Source organism: Colobus angolensis, unplaced genomic scaffold (assembly GCF_000951035.1).
Source record: "Colobus angolensis palliatus isolate OR3802 unplaced genomic scaffold, Cang.pa_1.0 Scaffold226, whole genome shotgun sequence".
Lineage (NCBI taxonomy): Eukaryota > Metazoa > Chordata > Mammalia > Primates > Cercopithecidae > Colobus > Colobus angolensis.
In genome coordinates this window covers 4054474-4072129 of record NW_012115444.1, presented here as the reverse complement: position 1 = coordinate 4072129, position 17656 = coordinate 4054474, and positions in this window count along the sequence as shown.

Below are 17656 nucleotides of genomic sequence, written 5' to 3'. Positions count from 1 at the left end.
TGTCCCAACCTTGAGCAAGCCATTATATTAATCCAATGGTGATTCTTAGGAAGGGAACAAGCTCTGGGCTATTAGAATGCAATATTCTTGGCAAGAGAAGGAGTAAGTACTGTATACTTGAAAGACAGTCTTTGTGGTATGCCACAGCAACCTCTACACGATGAAAGTTAGAAGAAAATTGATGAAATCTTTGGAAACTAAAATAAAATGGTTACTAATTTCAAATTCCATATTCAGTAAAAAAATGTCTTTTACCAATATGAATATATGAAAATATGCATATTTTCAGACAAACAAAATTAAGGGATATTTTGATATAAGGTCCTCACTGAAAGTAAATTAAATAAATATCTTCAACCAGAAAGAAAACATTCCCAAATAGAAAGATAAAAATGCAGGAAGGGAATAAAGACACCAGAAAGAGAACAATTTCACAAAAGTGGGAGATAGGTAATAGTAAAGATAACAATTTTTAATAGTTTATTATGAGTCAAGGCTATATATTTTGTGTCTAGAAGAACTGCATAAATAGTTAATGACATATGATTACAAGGTAATAGAAAATGTAAATAAAATAATCATTTAAAAAGTTTTCATTCTAAAAAAGGAAAGAAAAATAGAAAAAGAAGCATAAAAACACATGACCCCAATAGCAAATGAATAGCAAAAATGTATATATAAACTTAATAATGTCCATAATTACATTAATTGTAAATGATCTAAATACACTGAGTAAAGTCTTATGGTGGTCAGTTTGGATTAAACAGTAACAACTATATTGTGATCACAAGTCTTGCTTTAAATATAAAGACACAGAAAAGTAGACAATAAAAGAACCAAAAAAAGTCATGTGTGATGGTTAATTTTAGGTAATTTCCCATCAACCTTAATTACAAGCCATGGTAGTACTAAGAGATGCTCTAAGAGATCTCCTGTATTCCAGGCGTACTTTCTTTACTTCTAGTGTGGAGTAATAGTCCAATTTCTCCTTGGTAGTCTGGATCAATCACTTCAGACTACCACAATTCGTAATTCCATAATTCCATAATTCCCTTCTTAGCCAGCTGACTCAGAGGCATCAGGAGCCCAAAGTGGCTGGGTGACAGTCTTAACTTTAATGGAATCATTGTGTCTCCTTGTGGCAGCCTTCCTCCCTCTGGAACTAGTACCTGTAGGCCAGCAGAGCATAAAGTTGTGAGAACAGGAAATATGCAAAGGCAGCATATTCATCCCCATTCAACTCTCCTATTTGGCTTGTGTAAAGATAGATGAATTCTGGAGAATGACTGCGAATTATCATAAGCTTAGCCAAGCAGTGACTTCAATTGCAGTTGCTCTACCAGATGTGGTTCCATTGCTTAAGCCAATGAACACTTCTCTTGGTAACAATAGTATGCAGCTATTGATCTTGTAAATAAATGTGTTTTTATCCATACCTGTCCATAAGGCTCATCAGAAGCAGTTTGCTTTCATTTGGCAAGGCCAGCAATACACCTTCACTGTCAGACTATGGGGGTATATCAACTCTCTAGTCTTATGTCATCATTTAGTTGACAAGGATCTTGGTTGCATTTCCTTTCCACAAGATATCACACTGGTCCATTACATCAATGACACTATGCTGATTGGACCTAGTAGTGAGCATGAACTAGCAACTACTCTGGACTTACTGGTAACATATTTCTGTGTCAGACCATGGGAAATTAATTCCACTAAAATTCAGGTGCCTTTTACTTCAGTAAAATTTCTAGGGTCCAGTGGTGTGGGGCATGTAAAAATATCCCTTCTAAGGTGAAAGTTAAGTTGTTTCATCCGGCCCCTCCTAAAACCAAGAAAGAAGCACAATCTTAGTGGGCTTATTTGGATTTTGGAAGCAATACATTTCTTATTTGGATACATTATCCTGGCCTATCTATTGAGTGACTAAAAAAGCTGCAAGTTTGGAGTGGAACTCCAGGAGAAGGCTCTGCAGCCTCTTGGAGCAGCAGGAGCTCCAGGCTGCTATGCAAGCTGCTCTGCCACTTGGACCAGATGATCCAGTAGATCCAATGGTACTTGAGGTGTCAGTGGCAGACAGGGATGCTGTTTGAAGCCTTTGGCAGACCCCTATAGGTAAATTGTAGTGGAGGCCTTTAGTCGTTTTGGACAAGCCCCTGGCACCATCCCAGATAACTACTCTCCTGTTGAGAGACAGCTCTTGGCCTGCCACTGTACTTTAGAAGAAGCAGAATGCTTGAACATGAGTTATCAAGTTACTACATGACCAGGGCTACCTATCTGGGTGTTATCTGACCCACCAAACCATAAAGTTAGGTGTGCACAGCAGCACTCTATCATCAAATCGAAGTCGTATGTATGTGATGGGGCCTGAGCAGGTTCTGAAGGCACAAGTATGTTACATGAAGAAGTGGCCCAAAAGCTCATGGTTTCTATTCTTACTACACAGCCTTTTCTCTCCCAGTCTACACCCATGTCCTCCTGGGAAGTACCCTATGATTGGTTGACAGAGGAGGAGAATACCAGGGCCTGGTTTATAGACAGTCCTGCATGATATGCAGTTACCACCCGAGAAGGGACAGCTGTAGCACTACATCCCCTCTCTGGGACATCTCTGAAGAAAAGTGGTGAAGAAAATTCTTATCAATGGGCAGAACTTCACCTGATTGTACACTTTGTTTGAAAGTAGAAATGGCCATATATGCAATTATATATTGACACACAGGTTGTAGCCAATAGTTTTGCCAGTTGGTCAGGGACTTGAAAGGAAGGGGATTGGAAAATCGGTGACAAGACATATAGGGCTAGATCTGAGTGGGCAAAAGATATGGGGATATTTGTGTCCTACGTGAATGCTCACCTTCTCAGCAGAGGTCTTTAATTATCAGGTGAATAGGATGATCCATTCTGTAGATACTAGTCAATCTCTTTCCTCAGTCACTCCTGTCATAACACAGTGGACCTATGAATAAAGTGGCCATGGTGGCAGGGATGGAGGTTATGCATGTGTATTAGTCTGTTCTCATGCTGTCACTCCTGTCATAACACAGTGGACCTATGAATAAAGTGGCCATGGTGGCAGGGATGGAGGTTATGCATGTGTATTAGTCTGTTCTCATGCTGCTAATAGAGACATACCAGAAACTGGGTCATTTACAAAGAAAAGAGGTTTAGTGGACTCACAGCTCTACATGGCTGGGGAGGCCTCACAATCATGGCAGAAGGCAAAGGAGAAGCAAAGGCACATCTGTCCTACATGGCGGCAGGCAAGAAGGAGCATGTGCAGGGGAATTCCCCTTTATAAAGATCTTGTTAGACATCAGATCTTGTTAGACTTATTCACTATTATGAGAACAGCATGAGGAAAACCCATCCCCGTGATTCAATGACCTCTCACTGGGTCCCTCCCATGACATGTGAGGATTATTACAATTCAAGGTGAGATTTGGGTGGGGACATAGAGCTAAACCATATCAGCATGGGTTCAGCAAAGTGACTTCCATTCACTAAGGCCAACTTGGCTATTGCCACCTGTGAGAGCTCAGTCTAACAGCAGAGACCAATACTGAGTCTCCAATATGGCATCATTTCCTGGGGTAATCAGTCAGCCCTCTGGTAGCAGGTTGATTACATTGAACTGCTTCCATCATGGAAGGGGAAGCATTTTGTGCTTGCTGGAATAGACAGTTACTCTGGATATACATTTGCCTTCCCTGCACACAGTGCTTCTGCTGAAACTACCATCTGTGAATGTCTTATCTACTGTTATGGTATTCCACAGAGAGAGCACTTCTTCTGATCAAGGAACTCACTTCATAGACAAAGAAATGCAGAAAAGGCTCATACTCATAGGACTCACTGTTCTTACCGTGTTCCCCATCATCCTGAAGTAGCTGGCTTCACAGAACAGTAGGATGGTCCTTTGACGTCACAGTTACAGTGCCAGCTAGGTTATAACATTTGGCAGGGCTCAAGCAAGGTTCTCCAGAAGGGTGTGTATTCCCCAAGTCAGCATTCACTATATGGTACAGTTTCTCCCACAGCCAGGATTCATGGGCCCCAAGAATCAAGGGGTGAAAATGGGAATGGCACCACTCACCATTACCCCCAGTGACCCAGTAGCAAAATATTTGCTCCCTGTTCCCATGACTTTATGCTCTGCTGGTCTACAGGTGTTAGTTCCAGAGAGAGGAATGCTGACACCAGGAGACACAACACTGACTTCAGTGAACTGGAAGTTTAGACTACCACCAAGCAATCTTGACCTCCTCATGACCGAGTCAACAGGCTAAGGGAGTTACAATGTTGGCTAGAGGAATGATCCAGACTACCAAGGGTAAATTGGTAGTCCTTACCTCTAGGAGGGTAAGGAAGGGTGGGATATAGGAGATCCTTTAGGGCATCTCTTATTACTATCATGCCCTGTGATTAAAGTGAGTGGGAAATTACAGCAACCCAATACAGGCAGGACTATAAATGGTCCAGACCCTTCAGCTACAAAGGTTTGTGTCACCTCACCACGTAAATATCCACAACCAGCTGAGGAACTTGCTGAAGGCAAAGGGAATACAGAAGGGATAGTAAAAGAAGGTAGTTATCAAAACCACCTATGACCATGTGACCAGTTACAGGAACAAGGACTATAACTGTCATGAGTATTTTCTCCTTATTTTGCTAAGAATATCTTTGTGTATATTATACACATATTAAGCAAATATATGTTTTCATTCCTTTCTTATTCCTTTTTCATGTAACATAAGATATATTACCTTTACGTAAATCTTTAAGTATTGTTGATTTTACGTAGTAGTATTTAAGTTACATCAGGAGAGAAGTAAACATCATCCAAAGACTTTACCTCCTCTTCTGGGCAGGGATTAGTGCATTTATGGTTGTACATAGGATGATTTTATCATGTTAGGTGGAATTATTCCTTTTTATTATCTTTATTTGCAGATTAAGTATGGTCCAAGGGTATGCATATGGCTATGAAGTTAACAAATGCTGGACTTGTCCTGGTTCATTTTAGATGTCAACTTGACTGTATTAGGGAATACCTAGAGAACTGGTAAGTCATCACTTCTGGGTATGTCTGTGAGGGTGTTTCCAGAGGAGACTGCCATGTGACTCAGTGGTCTGAGTAGGGAAGATCTGCCCTCAAAGTGGCTGCATGTACGTGCACCATCCAATCAGCTGGGGGCCTGGATAAAACAGAAAAGGAAAGGACAGAATTTCCTTAATCTTTCTCCTGGAGCTGGGACACTCTCCTCCTCCTGCCCTTGGATATCAGAACTGCAGGCTCTCTGGCCTTAGGACTGCACAACTTACATCAGCTGCTCGCCAGGTTCTCAGGTCCTTTGCCTTGGACTGAAAGTTACACCATAAGCATCCCTGGTTCTGAGACTTCTGGACTTGGATAGAGCCATGTTACTGGCATCCTGGGTCTCCAGCTTACAGACAGCCTGTCATATAACTTCTCCGCTTCCATAATCATGTGAGCCAATTCCCCTAATAGATCCCCTTTCATATGTTTCTATGTATGTTGTATGGCACACGATGCTTCTGCCAAAACTATCATCCATGGGCTTACTGAACGCTTTATCCACTGTTATAATATTCCACATCCTGTTGCTTCTGATCAAGGAACTCACTTCACAGACAAAGAAGTACAAAAATGGGCTTATGCTCATGAAATTCACCATGCTCACCATGTCTCCTATCATCCACAAGGAGCTAGTTTCATAGAATGGTGGGATATCTCTCTAGAGAACCTTGACTAATATACCATGCAAATACAAAACAAAAGGAAGATGGTGTGCCTATATAGACCGTTCCTGAAGATGATGGTTGAGCTTTTTTTTTTTTTCACTTTACAATGGTGCAAAAGTTACATACACTCAGTAGAAACTGTATTTTGAATTTTGATGTTTTCCTGGGCTAGTGATATGCAGTATGAAACCCTTGCGATGCTGGGCAGCAGCAGTGAGTTGCAGCTCCCAGGCAGCCATATGGTCACGAGAGTAGATAACCACACCCTACAGTGTTCTGTGCTGACAGATGATTTTGCCCAACTGCAGGCTAATGTAAGTGTTCTGAACATGTTTAAGGCAGGCCTGGCTAAGCCATGAAGTTCAGTAGGTTAGATGCATTAAATGCATTTTTGATTATCAAATCAAAATACCAATTTTCAAGTTAGAATGGGTTTCTCAGGATGTAATCTCATCATAAGTTGATGAACATCACCAAAATCAGGCAAAGTAGATTTAATGCAAAAATAATTACTATAGAGATGGAGATTTCATAAACATAAAAGGGCCATTTTAGCAGGAGGCAATCACATCCTAAATCTGTATAAACTCCATGACAGAGCTTCAAATATTACTATGGTTGAAATGTTTATTTCCCCCCTAAAATTTATTTGTGGAAACCTAATCACAAATGTGATAGTCAGGGGTGGGGCCTTACAGAGGTGATTAGTTCATAAAAGCAGAGCCCTCATGAATGACATTAGTGCCCTTGTGAAAGAGGCCCAGAGAACCCCTTTGCCACTTCCATCATATGAGGACAGAGAGAAAAGGTGTTATTTATGAGGAAGTGGGCCCATACCAGACACCAAATCTGTGAGTGCCTTGATCTTGAACTTCCCATATACAGAACTATGAGAAATACATTTGTTATTAACAAGCTACCCACTTTATCATATTTTGTTATGGCAGCCCAAACTAAGATAAATGTTAAGGCAAAAATTGGCTGAATTAAAAGAAGCTCATAAAATAGTCTAGAAAAAAATCTACAAACATAAAGCGACACGATTGAGCAATTTGGCTTATACAAAATACTGCATCAAACAATGAACCTTCTTCTCAAGTGCAAATAGATCTTTTGCCAAAATCATAATAAAAGACTTAGCAAATTTGAAAAAATTAGAATCATTCACAGTGTGCTATCTTTCCAAAACAGCATCAAGGCAGAAAAAATAACAAAAAGTAGCTAGAATGATGCCAACTGTTTGATAATCAAACAATAAACTTTCAAATAAACCATCGATAAATAAATAAAAATGGAAATTAGAAAAATTTTGACTAAATCATAGTGAAGATATAACATATAAAAAATTATGGGATTCAGCTAAAGCTGTGCGTAAGCAGAAATACACTGCTTTAAATGCATGTATTAGGAAAGAAGAAAGAAGTTAATCATTTAACTTTCAATCTTAAGAAGCTAAAAAAAGAGAAACAAATTAAATTTAAGGGCAGTAGAGAAAAGAAAAAATAAAGTTAAAGCAGAAATCAGTGAAAGGCAAAACAAACATATAATTAATAATATCAGCAAATCGACAGTTGAGTATTTGTAAGGATTAATAAAATGTATAAGCCCAGAGCAAGACTGCTTAAGAAAAAGGGAACATGGCACAAATTACCATTATCAGGAATAAATAAGGGACATTAGTGCAGATCCAATAGAGAAAAGAGAGATAATAAAATAATATTTTAATTTAGCACCAATTAATTTGACAATTTGGGTGACACAAATGAAATCCCAGAAAAATACAACTTACCAAAACTGTGAGCAGTAGAAAATCTGAATAGCTCAATATCTATTAAAGATATTTAATCCACTATTTAAAAATCTCCTCTAAGGAAAACTCTAGAGTCACAATGACTTTACTGGTAAATTCTTGTGAACATTTAAAGAAGTAATAACGCAAATCTTGCATAAAATTTAAAGAAGTAATAACACAAATCTTGCATAAACCCTTCCATAAAACACAGACAACTGTTTCTCTCATGTATCTTTTATGAGATGAGTACAACCACAATTCCAAAACCTGACAAGTATATTCTAAGAAAGAGAATTACAGACAAATCTCACATAAACATAGTGTAAAAATCTTTATGAAAATATTAAACTACTGAATCTGGATATTTTATATATGTGTGTGTGTGTGTGTGTGTGTGTGTGTGTATGTATATTATATACACCAAACTTGACATTGAAAAATTAACACAATCACGGGCGGGGTGTGGTGGCTCACGCCTGTAATCCCAGCCCTTTGGGAGGCTGAGATGGGCGGATCACAAGGTCAGGAGATCCAGAGCATCCTGGCTAACACAGTGAAACCCCATCTCTACTAAAAACACAAAAATTAGCCGGGCGTGGTGGCGGGTGCCTGTAGTCCCAGCTACTTGGGAGGCTGAGCCAGGAGAATGGTGGGAACCCTGGGAGGCGGAGCTTGCAGTGAGCGGAGATGGTGCCACTGCACTCCGGCCTGGGTGACAGAGTGAGACTCCATCTCAAAATAAAAATAAAAATAAAGAAATAAAATAAAATAAATTAACACAATCGCTTCAAAAAAGGAGAAAAGTTATATGAACATCTTGATAGATGCAGAGAAATTAATTGACAAAATTTGCCTCTCTCTCTGCTTATAATATATTTTGAAAAACTCTTGGCAAACCAGGAATAAGAGGTACTTTCTTAAACAAATAAAGAACATTGTAAAAACCCAATAGCAAACATCATATACAGGGTGAAATACTGAAAATGTTACTTCTAAGATTGTGAATGAGTCAGGGATGCCAGCTATTGCTACTTACATTCAACATTTTACTGGAGGTCCCAGCCATTGCAGTATTTTTTTTTTTAATTAGGATTTGAAAGGAAGTAATAAAGCTGTCATTATTTGTAGACATAATTAGCATATGCCAAGAAAATTCAAAAGAATAAACTATTTGGTCTAATAATTGAATCTACAATGTTGCTTAATACAATTTCATTATTTAAAAATCAGTTATATTTCTACATACCATCCACAAATAGAAAATTATATTTTATAACATGCTATTTATAATATCATCAAAATATAAACTATGTAGGAACAATTCTATCAAAAGATTTTCAATATCCCAACACTGAAAATTATAAAAATCCTTGAGAAAAACTAAACTTAGACATAAACTTTTAATATTTAGAAACTCAATACTGTAAAGCCATCAATTCTTCCCAAATCAATCTATAAACTCAACACTATCCCAGTCCAAACTCTATCAGGATTTTCTTTTCTTTTTTTTTTTGGCAGAAGTTGACAGACTGATTCTAAAATTTATATGGAAATTCAAAGAGCCAAGGGTATTCTAACCAATGCCCTACATTAGAGAATGCACACCTGCATGGCCACCTAATTCAAGATGAAGGCCACAATACAGTGGGTGAAAGAATCCTATTTTCAGTAAACGTTGCTGGATTAATGAGATATATGAGAAAAATGTATCTGGACCCCTTTCTATACCATTGCTCAAAATTCCATATGGATTACAGATATAAATATGAAAAGTAAAACAATAAAGCTTTTAGAGGAGAAATAGGAAGACAACTTCATGACCCTGGAGTAGGTAAAGGTTTCTTAAACAAGATATAAAAGGCACTAAGCTTAAAGGGAGGATTCCCATATGTATATCTGACAAAGGACTCATATATAGAATACATAGAAAATGTTAATCAATAGAAATAATATAGACAACAAGAGAAAAAATAAAGGATCTGAACACTTTACAAGAGGATATGCAAACACCAAAAACACACGTGAAAAGTGGCTTCCACTTCATTAGCCATCAAGACCACGTAAATTAAACCACAGTGAGATACTACTGCTCACCTATAAGAATGCTAAATTAAAGTCAGAAAGTTTCAAGAATTTTAGAGATTATGCAGCATTTGGAGTTCTTATACATTGCTGGTAGGTTTGAAAATTGGTATAACATTTTTGAATACTATTAGGTATTATCTACCAAAATTAAATACATGCACATTTTATGACCTAGCAATTTCACTCCTGGGTATATACACCACAGAGATATGTACACATGCTCACCAAAAGACATATATTTGTGTGGAAATAAATGAAGATCATGCAGACAAGAAGAAGCAAATGCTCTTTATCCAGAGCTTGCTCTAGCAGGGAGTCAGCCACCCTCACTTGAGTTTGGCTGAGACTCAAAGGCAGGTGAGGACCAGGAAAGCTTTATAATGGAAAAAACAGAAGGATTCGACTATGACCCGACTAGAGGTTGCTCAAATGGAGAAGCTGGAGGCGGGCTAAGTATAAGTGGGGCATACTATTCGATCTTTTAGATAAGCATACTTGGCTTTCTCTGGTTGGTCCTAAGTTATAAATAAGGGGAAAAATTAGGGAAACTGATAGTTAAGGTCAACTTGTGGCCACTTTGGGGCCAATTACTACAAAGGTTGTGATTTAGCATCCTGGAATGCGAGCTACCAATATAGGTCAGTGTTCCATTTTTATATATGGTCTGGCAGTTATCTGTTTATATATTCAGTGACTCACTAGAATTTTCCTATCAATTTTCACAATAATGCTAAACTGGAAGCTACCCAAATTCTCATCATTAGCATCATGTATAAATAAATGGGACATGTTCACACAATGAAATACTATACAGCAATGAGAATGAACAAACTACAACTACATACAACAATATGGACGAATCTCATAAACATAATGTTGAACAAAAGTCAGATACAGAAGAGTAGATACAATAGGATTCCATTTATTCAAAACACACAGAGGCAAGCCTAATCTACCCTAATCTGTGCTATTAGAAGTCAAGATGATGGTACTTTTGAGGGGAGGGGTAAATACTTGATAGCAATACACAGGAGTGTTCTGGGAAGCAGAAACTTGCCTGTTTTTTGATCTGGATGCTGGTAACATGAGTGTGTCCAGTTGTAAAAGTTCACTGGGGCTTATGATATGAAAACTTTGTGTATGTATGTTAGTTTCCAATAAAAAGTTTAAAATAATCTAACAACTCATTGTTATATAGGAGTTAGACTAGAAGGTAGAGACTGAAGAACACCACTTATTTTCACCCAATAATAAAAATAATCCAAAGATGCTACCTTTTTAACTCACTTAAAATCTTAGCTATGAGCTGCCTAGTAAAATACATCTCTTAGAATAAACTAGGAAACCACTCCTGTACTGACTGGGGGTGAAGGACGAGATAGTTCTTTTTTTGTAATCAGAAAAATTATTCCTATAAGCCAATAAAGGGTAAAAATTACTCCAATTAACATTCAGGTATCTGCATTTGGGTGTAAATGTTAAAAAATGATGCATATCATACTGTTGAGTTAGCAGTTTCACTAGGATTTAGTGTACACCATGTGTTCTTTTTATATACAGGAGAAAAGTCTATGTATATTTTATTTGCAAGTTCAATTTCTCTTTCCTATAGTTACAAGGGCTCTCTTTTCACTCTCTGCTGCTAAAAAAAATGTAATTCTCACCTAAAATAGTAGAATAAAAATGCCTATGTAGTTTGGTCCCAGAAAACGGACCCTATTTTGACAGAGCATCAGTTTCATAATTTATTCTTCATGTAATTACATAATTCTAACTAATTATTTAGCAATCTTCATATTTTAACTGTATCTTTTTTCTGTATCTTTTATTCCATAGCAACATGCTTTCTAGCTCTCTCACAACCACTTTGCTTAGGGGAGGTGTGCCAAAGATTTCTCTTCACATTATAAACTGTCAAGAAAGGAAAGGGCTTTAAAATTTGCAAATGATAAGCACTGAAAACCTTCTGAACATCAGTCATTTATTGCATGTTCAACCATTAGTTTTTGAGGGTCCCCAAGATGCCAGGCAAGGATCTAGGCACTAAAGATACAACAGAATAATGGCAAAGCACATAGGTTCTTAATTTAGATAGGCTAGGTTCAAATCCGAGCTATATAACTTACTGTCTCTTTAAAAATTACCTAATTATTTCTCTATGACTCAGTTTACTCTTTTATGAAAGAGGAGTACAAGTAACACCTTTCTCCTAGCTTTATTAGGAAAGTTAAATGGCATATCATGTGGAAAACATTAAGAATCATCCTTTGCACATAATAAGGACTTAATACTTGTCAGTTGTTATTACAAGAGGAGATGACATTTATTATGTTTTGGATATAGTTTGGCCCCAGCAAATGTTAAAATCTGATCCCTAGTGTCGGCGGTGGGGCCTACTGGGAGGTGTCTGAGTCATGGGGCAGATCTCTCATAAACCACTTGGTGCCCTCCTTCAGAAAATGAGTGAGTTCTCATTCTATGAATCTGGCACCTTCTCTGCCCCTCCAACCTGCCCATCATGTGATCTCTGCACACGCTGGTTCCTGTTCACTTCTGACATGAGTGGAAGTAGCCCAAGTCACTCCACAGAAGCAGATGTGCTTCTTGTACAGCCTGCAGAACCGTGAGCCAAATAAACCTTTTTTCTTTGTAAATTACCCAGACTCAGGTATCCCTTTATAGCAACACAAATGGACTAAGACAATACCTAACAATTTTGACCAATTACCTATTGACAAACTTCTCCACCATCACCATGACTGCTTTCCATGCCCTCTTCTCTGGCCATGCAATCCATGCTAGCAAGGACATGACAAATGAGAATTTTTCTTTTTAAAACAGTCTCGCTCTGTCACCCAGGCTGGAGTTCAGTGGCACGATCTTGGCTCACCACAACCTACACCTCCCAGGCTCAAGCGATTCTCATGCCTCAGCCTCCTGAGTAGCTGGGACTACAGCTGTGCACCACCATGTCCCAGCTAATTTTTGTATTTTTAGTAGAGATGGAGATTCACCATGTTGGTCTCGAACTCCTGGTCTCAAGTGATCCACCTTTCTCGGACTCCCAAAGTGCTGGGATTATAGGCATGAGCCACGGCGTCCGGCCAGAAATGATGAATGCATTAACTGGACTAACAACTAGGATTGTAGTACTGGAAAATCCTTAGTTCATTCCAGCTCCTGCGTTTTACAAATGAAGACATGAAGCCCAGAGATGTTGCCCAGCTTGAATAAAAATTCACACAACTAATTAGGGTATTAGATCTTGGATCTGCACATTCTTAGTTCAGGCACTGGGCTGGAGAAACCTGCAAAGTAGAAAATTAGCCCATCCTCTCATTTGGTTCATGTTTGACTCCACCCACCAAGGGAACAAGTAACACTGCTCTTCCTAGGTGGGGGGTTTACCTTGCTGTAAGTTTTCTATTTTTAGCCCCTATAGAAGCCCTACTCCCTGCAGATTCACTCCGGCTAACAGACTGCTGTGGGATTTAAGGCACTCTCCATGGTGTTGCTTGGTGGTTGCCATGACAACGAAATTTAATAGAAATAGAGTTTTCTAGTTGAGTATTCTGGTGAAGGCTTTAAAGCCAGATTACAGCTCTGACTCTGAAGCTTAAATGATGCAAGTGATTTGTACTGGCACATAGTAGGCATACCATAATACTTGTTGAAAGTCAGAATGAATACATATATGCAATTAGTTGCATGAGAGAGCTGGAAAACCTAACAGCTGAGAACTGAACTGTTACATTAACCAACAAGGCAGACATTGGCAGCCCTTTATGCACAAGACAGAATGCTGCTGGAGATGTGATGAATACAGCTAAAGGTCACTCCACTAAGTGTTAAAGTCAGTACTTAAAAGTCAGTGGAGCAAGTTTATCATATCCTTCTTGGGAAGTGGTGTAGCTCTGGATTTCATAATTACCTGACACTCTGTGTGAGAAATGATTTGTCTGATTCCAAAGGACTGTGTCTGATGTTTAGGCCACTTATTAGCTCTGCAACCCAGGAGGTTCCTTCTGCACACAGATGTTTGCTGCAGACATGGAAAAAGTAGCAGGAATCTGACTCTGGGTTCCCCTTGCAGATCTTTTATCTGGGGCACTTATTCAAATCTTAGAGGGTCTGTGTTCAGTCCCCATAAGGCTGTTTTTTTGGCAAATGTAATCGACATATTTAACAAATGGATCAAAAAATTTAAACAGCCTGTTTGGTTCAAACCTTTCAAACCTGTGTTTGAAAGGCAGCCCTTCTGGCCACAATGGGTGAATGTTACTTAATAAATGGAGAGGAAAGACAGCTCAAAAATCTCCATTCAATTCTTAGGTCTTTCAGCAGGGATTCTCCAATCACCCCAGCCTGACGGGCTGTTTCCCATCTCAAAGAAATCTGTATTCTATATTAATCATCTGGCCTTCCTCCCCTCCTTCTTTGCCTCCTTTCTGCCTCTTTCTCTGTCTCTTTTCCTACCTATTCTTCCTTTCTGCCCACCTCTTTTCCTCTCCACCACCCTTCCTTTCACAGTCATGATGGAAAGAGCCCAGGCTTTTGGAGTCAGAATTAGCTTCAAATTCTTACTACCTCTCATGCTTCTTAGTGGAGTGACCTTTAGCTGTATTCATCACATCTCCAGCAGCATTCTGTCTTGTGCATAAAGGGCTGCCAATGTCTGCCTCGTTGGTTAATGTAACAACAGAGTGTTTCTCAAACTTTAGTGGTTATGAGAGTCACCTGGGGAGATAGGTGAAAATGCAGATCTTCAAGATCCACACCTGCAGATTCCACACCTGGTCAAGGTTCCAGACATCTGCAATTTGATCAGCTCCACAGGTCCCACTTTGAGAAACACTGGATATGTGCATAAACATTTAGTATAGTAAGATCCATTGTAATTACTCTACAGGTGACAGATATGATAATTAATAATTCAGCAAACATTTATTGAACATCTACTATGTGCCAGGCATGACGTCAGGCCCTATAAACACTTTCCATTTAATTCCTTTAACCATATATATATATGTGTTTATATATATGCCATATATATGTTTTTATATATGTGCCATATATGTTTATATATATGTGCCATATATATGTTTATATATGCCATATATATGTTTATACATATGCCTTGTTCCCATCCCACTAGTTGTAAGTGCCTGGAGGGCAGAGTAAAACAGCATAATGTGGCAGAGAAAAACATCAGTGTTAGAAGACATGAACTCTAATCCTGATTTTATTATTTATTACTTATATGACTTTAGGCAAGTCACTTTACTTCCTAGAACTTTATTTTCTTCATCAAAAACGGGAAAACCCATGAGTACAGTGGTTAAAAGCCCAGGGTTTGCCATCCTGGCTCTAATGCTTTCTATGTTTGTGATCTTGAGAAAGTTACTTAACTTCTTTGGGCCTGTTTCCTCCTATATAGAAAGGGGATTTATTTGTTCATTATTCATTCTTTTAACAAATATTTTTTGAGCACTTTGATCAGCACTGTGCTAAGTCCTGGGAATATATTGGAGAGTAAGACAGACAGGGTCCCTGACTCCCATCACCAACAATTTAACAGTGGACATAAATATTAGAGAGACAACTACACCCATAACCAAGCACACAGAATTACTATGACAAATCCTGTCGTGACAAATTTTCCTAGTATGCACTAACCTTGTCCAGGAGTGTTAGGGAAGACCTCCTCAGAGAGGACATACTTAGGATGAGCTCTGAGGGATGAGTAGGCATTACCTGATAAAGAGGCCCCAGAGACGGGAAGAAGCAGGGCTGTTAAGTAAAGGGATGCCAAAATGGCTGGAACTGAGTGCACAAGGTCTACCCTATCTCACAGGTGTCCAAAGATTAAATGAGGTAATTGGTGGTATACACAAGTGACACTTTGAGAACCACTGAAGGTCCTAAATGCCTGTTGACCAAAGTTGAATTTCCCACAATACTCAGCTTTAGGCCCTGCACAGAATAACCTCTCCATAATTATTTGATAATATTTTATGATATTTTTAGGGTGAGAAAAGGACTTTGAAAATCTCCATTCCCTCATTTAAAAAGGGAGGAACTTAGGACCAAAAAAGAAGTAGCAGCTGTCTAAGAAATGGGAGGAGCTGGCCAGGCTTGGTAGCTCATGCCTGTGATCCCAGCACTTTGGGAGGCTGAGGCCAGTAGATCACATGAGGTCAGGAGTTCAAGACCAGCCTGGCCAACAAGGCAAAACCCCGTCTCTAGTGAAAATACAAAAATTGGCCAGGTGGTGGCAGGCACCTGTAATCCCAGCTACTAGGGATGTTGAGGCAGGATAATCGCTTGAACCCGAGAGGCAGCGGTTGCAGTGAGCTGAGATCACGCCACTGCACTCCAGCCTGGGCAACAGAGCGAGACTCTGTCTCAAAAAAATTAAAAAAAAAAAAAAAAGGAAGGGAAGAGTCTGAACCGGAAACCTTTTCCTCTCCAGAGCACGCTTTAGTTGTGTTTTGCCATGAAGGCAGCGGGTGTGAGAGCTTAACCTGCAGGCACCTCCCAAGAGACCAAGATAACTTGCCACTCCAATGTGTGTACCTTTCAGACTTTAAAATTTTTTACTAAATGAATTGATTCTTGGAATAGTCTTGAGAGCGAGTCAAAAAGTAACTTCAATGAAATATAATATTTTCAAAGCAAACACACCCCAGCACACTAGCCTATCTCCATTTACATGGAAGGTAGTACATATTAATTCCTCTTCTCCTTCTTGCTTTTTAAAGGTGTGCAGGTCCCTTTCTTATGGAATTAATAATTATTATAAATGAAGTAGCAACAATGACAACAGCTGACTATCAGTGTGTGCCCCGGTCAGGTAGCGTTTTACAAAACTCCATCATCATCAGCGCATTCGATCCACCGCTATATTAAGAGGTAGGTCCTGATTATCTTCATTTCGTAGACGAGGAATCGAAGGAACAGAAAAGTCTAGTTACTCGACCCAGGCCCTAGAGCCAGGATTTGAATCAAGTCTGATGCTAGAGCTTGGAATCTTCATTGCATTTGATGTGATAATTCATTTGTGAAAAACAAAGCAATTCATTTGTTTTCATTTGTCAGAAACAAAACAAAATCTCAACTAAGATAACTGTTGAGCTCTTAACAGTTAAAATAAAATCAGGTGTTGAAATGAGTAACAGTAAGCCTTGAGAAGACGCCCCGAGGAGTCAAGAGGATGCATTAACTGTCTACAGATGAACAGAAGCTCTTCTTTGAACAAGAAAACCCAAAAGTAACTTTTATCTTGGTTTCACATTTCAGGAGTTACAGTATGGGCAAACCAAAACAGATTAAAAAATAAAGAGAGAGAGAGAGAGAGAGAGAGAGAGAGAGAGAGAGAGAAGCGAAAACCCAGCAAGCTGAAGCATCAGAGACCTTCAGAAGGAATATTTGCCGTCTTCTCTTCAGGACATCCTCTCTTTAGGAGGACGAATCTTTTCTCCAGGGAAAGGGGGCGTCCTCCTCAGAGATGGGGGTGTAGCTGAGGGGATCTTGTTGCTTTAACTGTTTGTTCATAATCCCTGCACTTTACTAGATTTAGTTTTGCCCCTTAACGTACCCTCAGAACACTTGCCTCAGAAGGCTGGAGTGTACCCTCTGGGTTATTTTGGGACATTCTCGCCCTGCTGCTTGGGATGAAGAGGTCCTAATTAAATACCCAGCGGGCCTTCCAACTGGCAGATTTTCGAAGAAGATGCCTAGCTATGCTGTATCCTCATCCACACTCTCCCGCTCCCCCTAAACTAAGTGCAAAAAAGCTCGCCAGGGCCTGCAGAAAGCGCCGCGACTGCGAGGCTGACACGCGTCTTCCCTTCCCTCCCCCGGGGAATGGATCCCAGCATCTCTCGCAGTGATGTCAGTGTAATCCTGAGTCGGATCGGGCTCCCGGCTGGGTGGTGGGGGCACATGATGCTCCCGCCAGCTGGGCAGAGCAAGGGTGTTCCCCGCGGAGGTGGCAGCCCTGGGCCGCGGCGT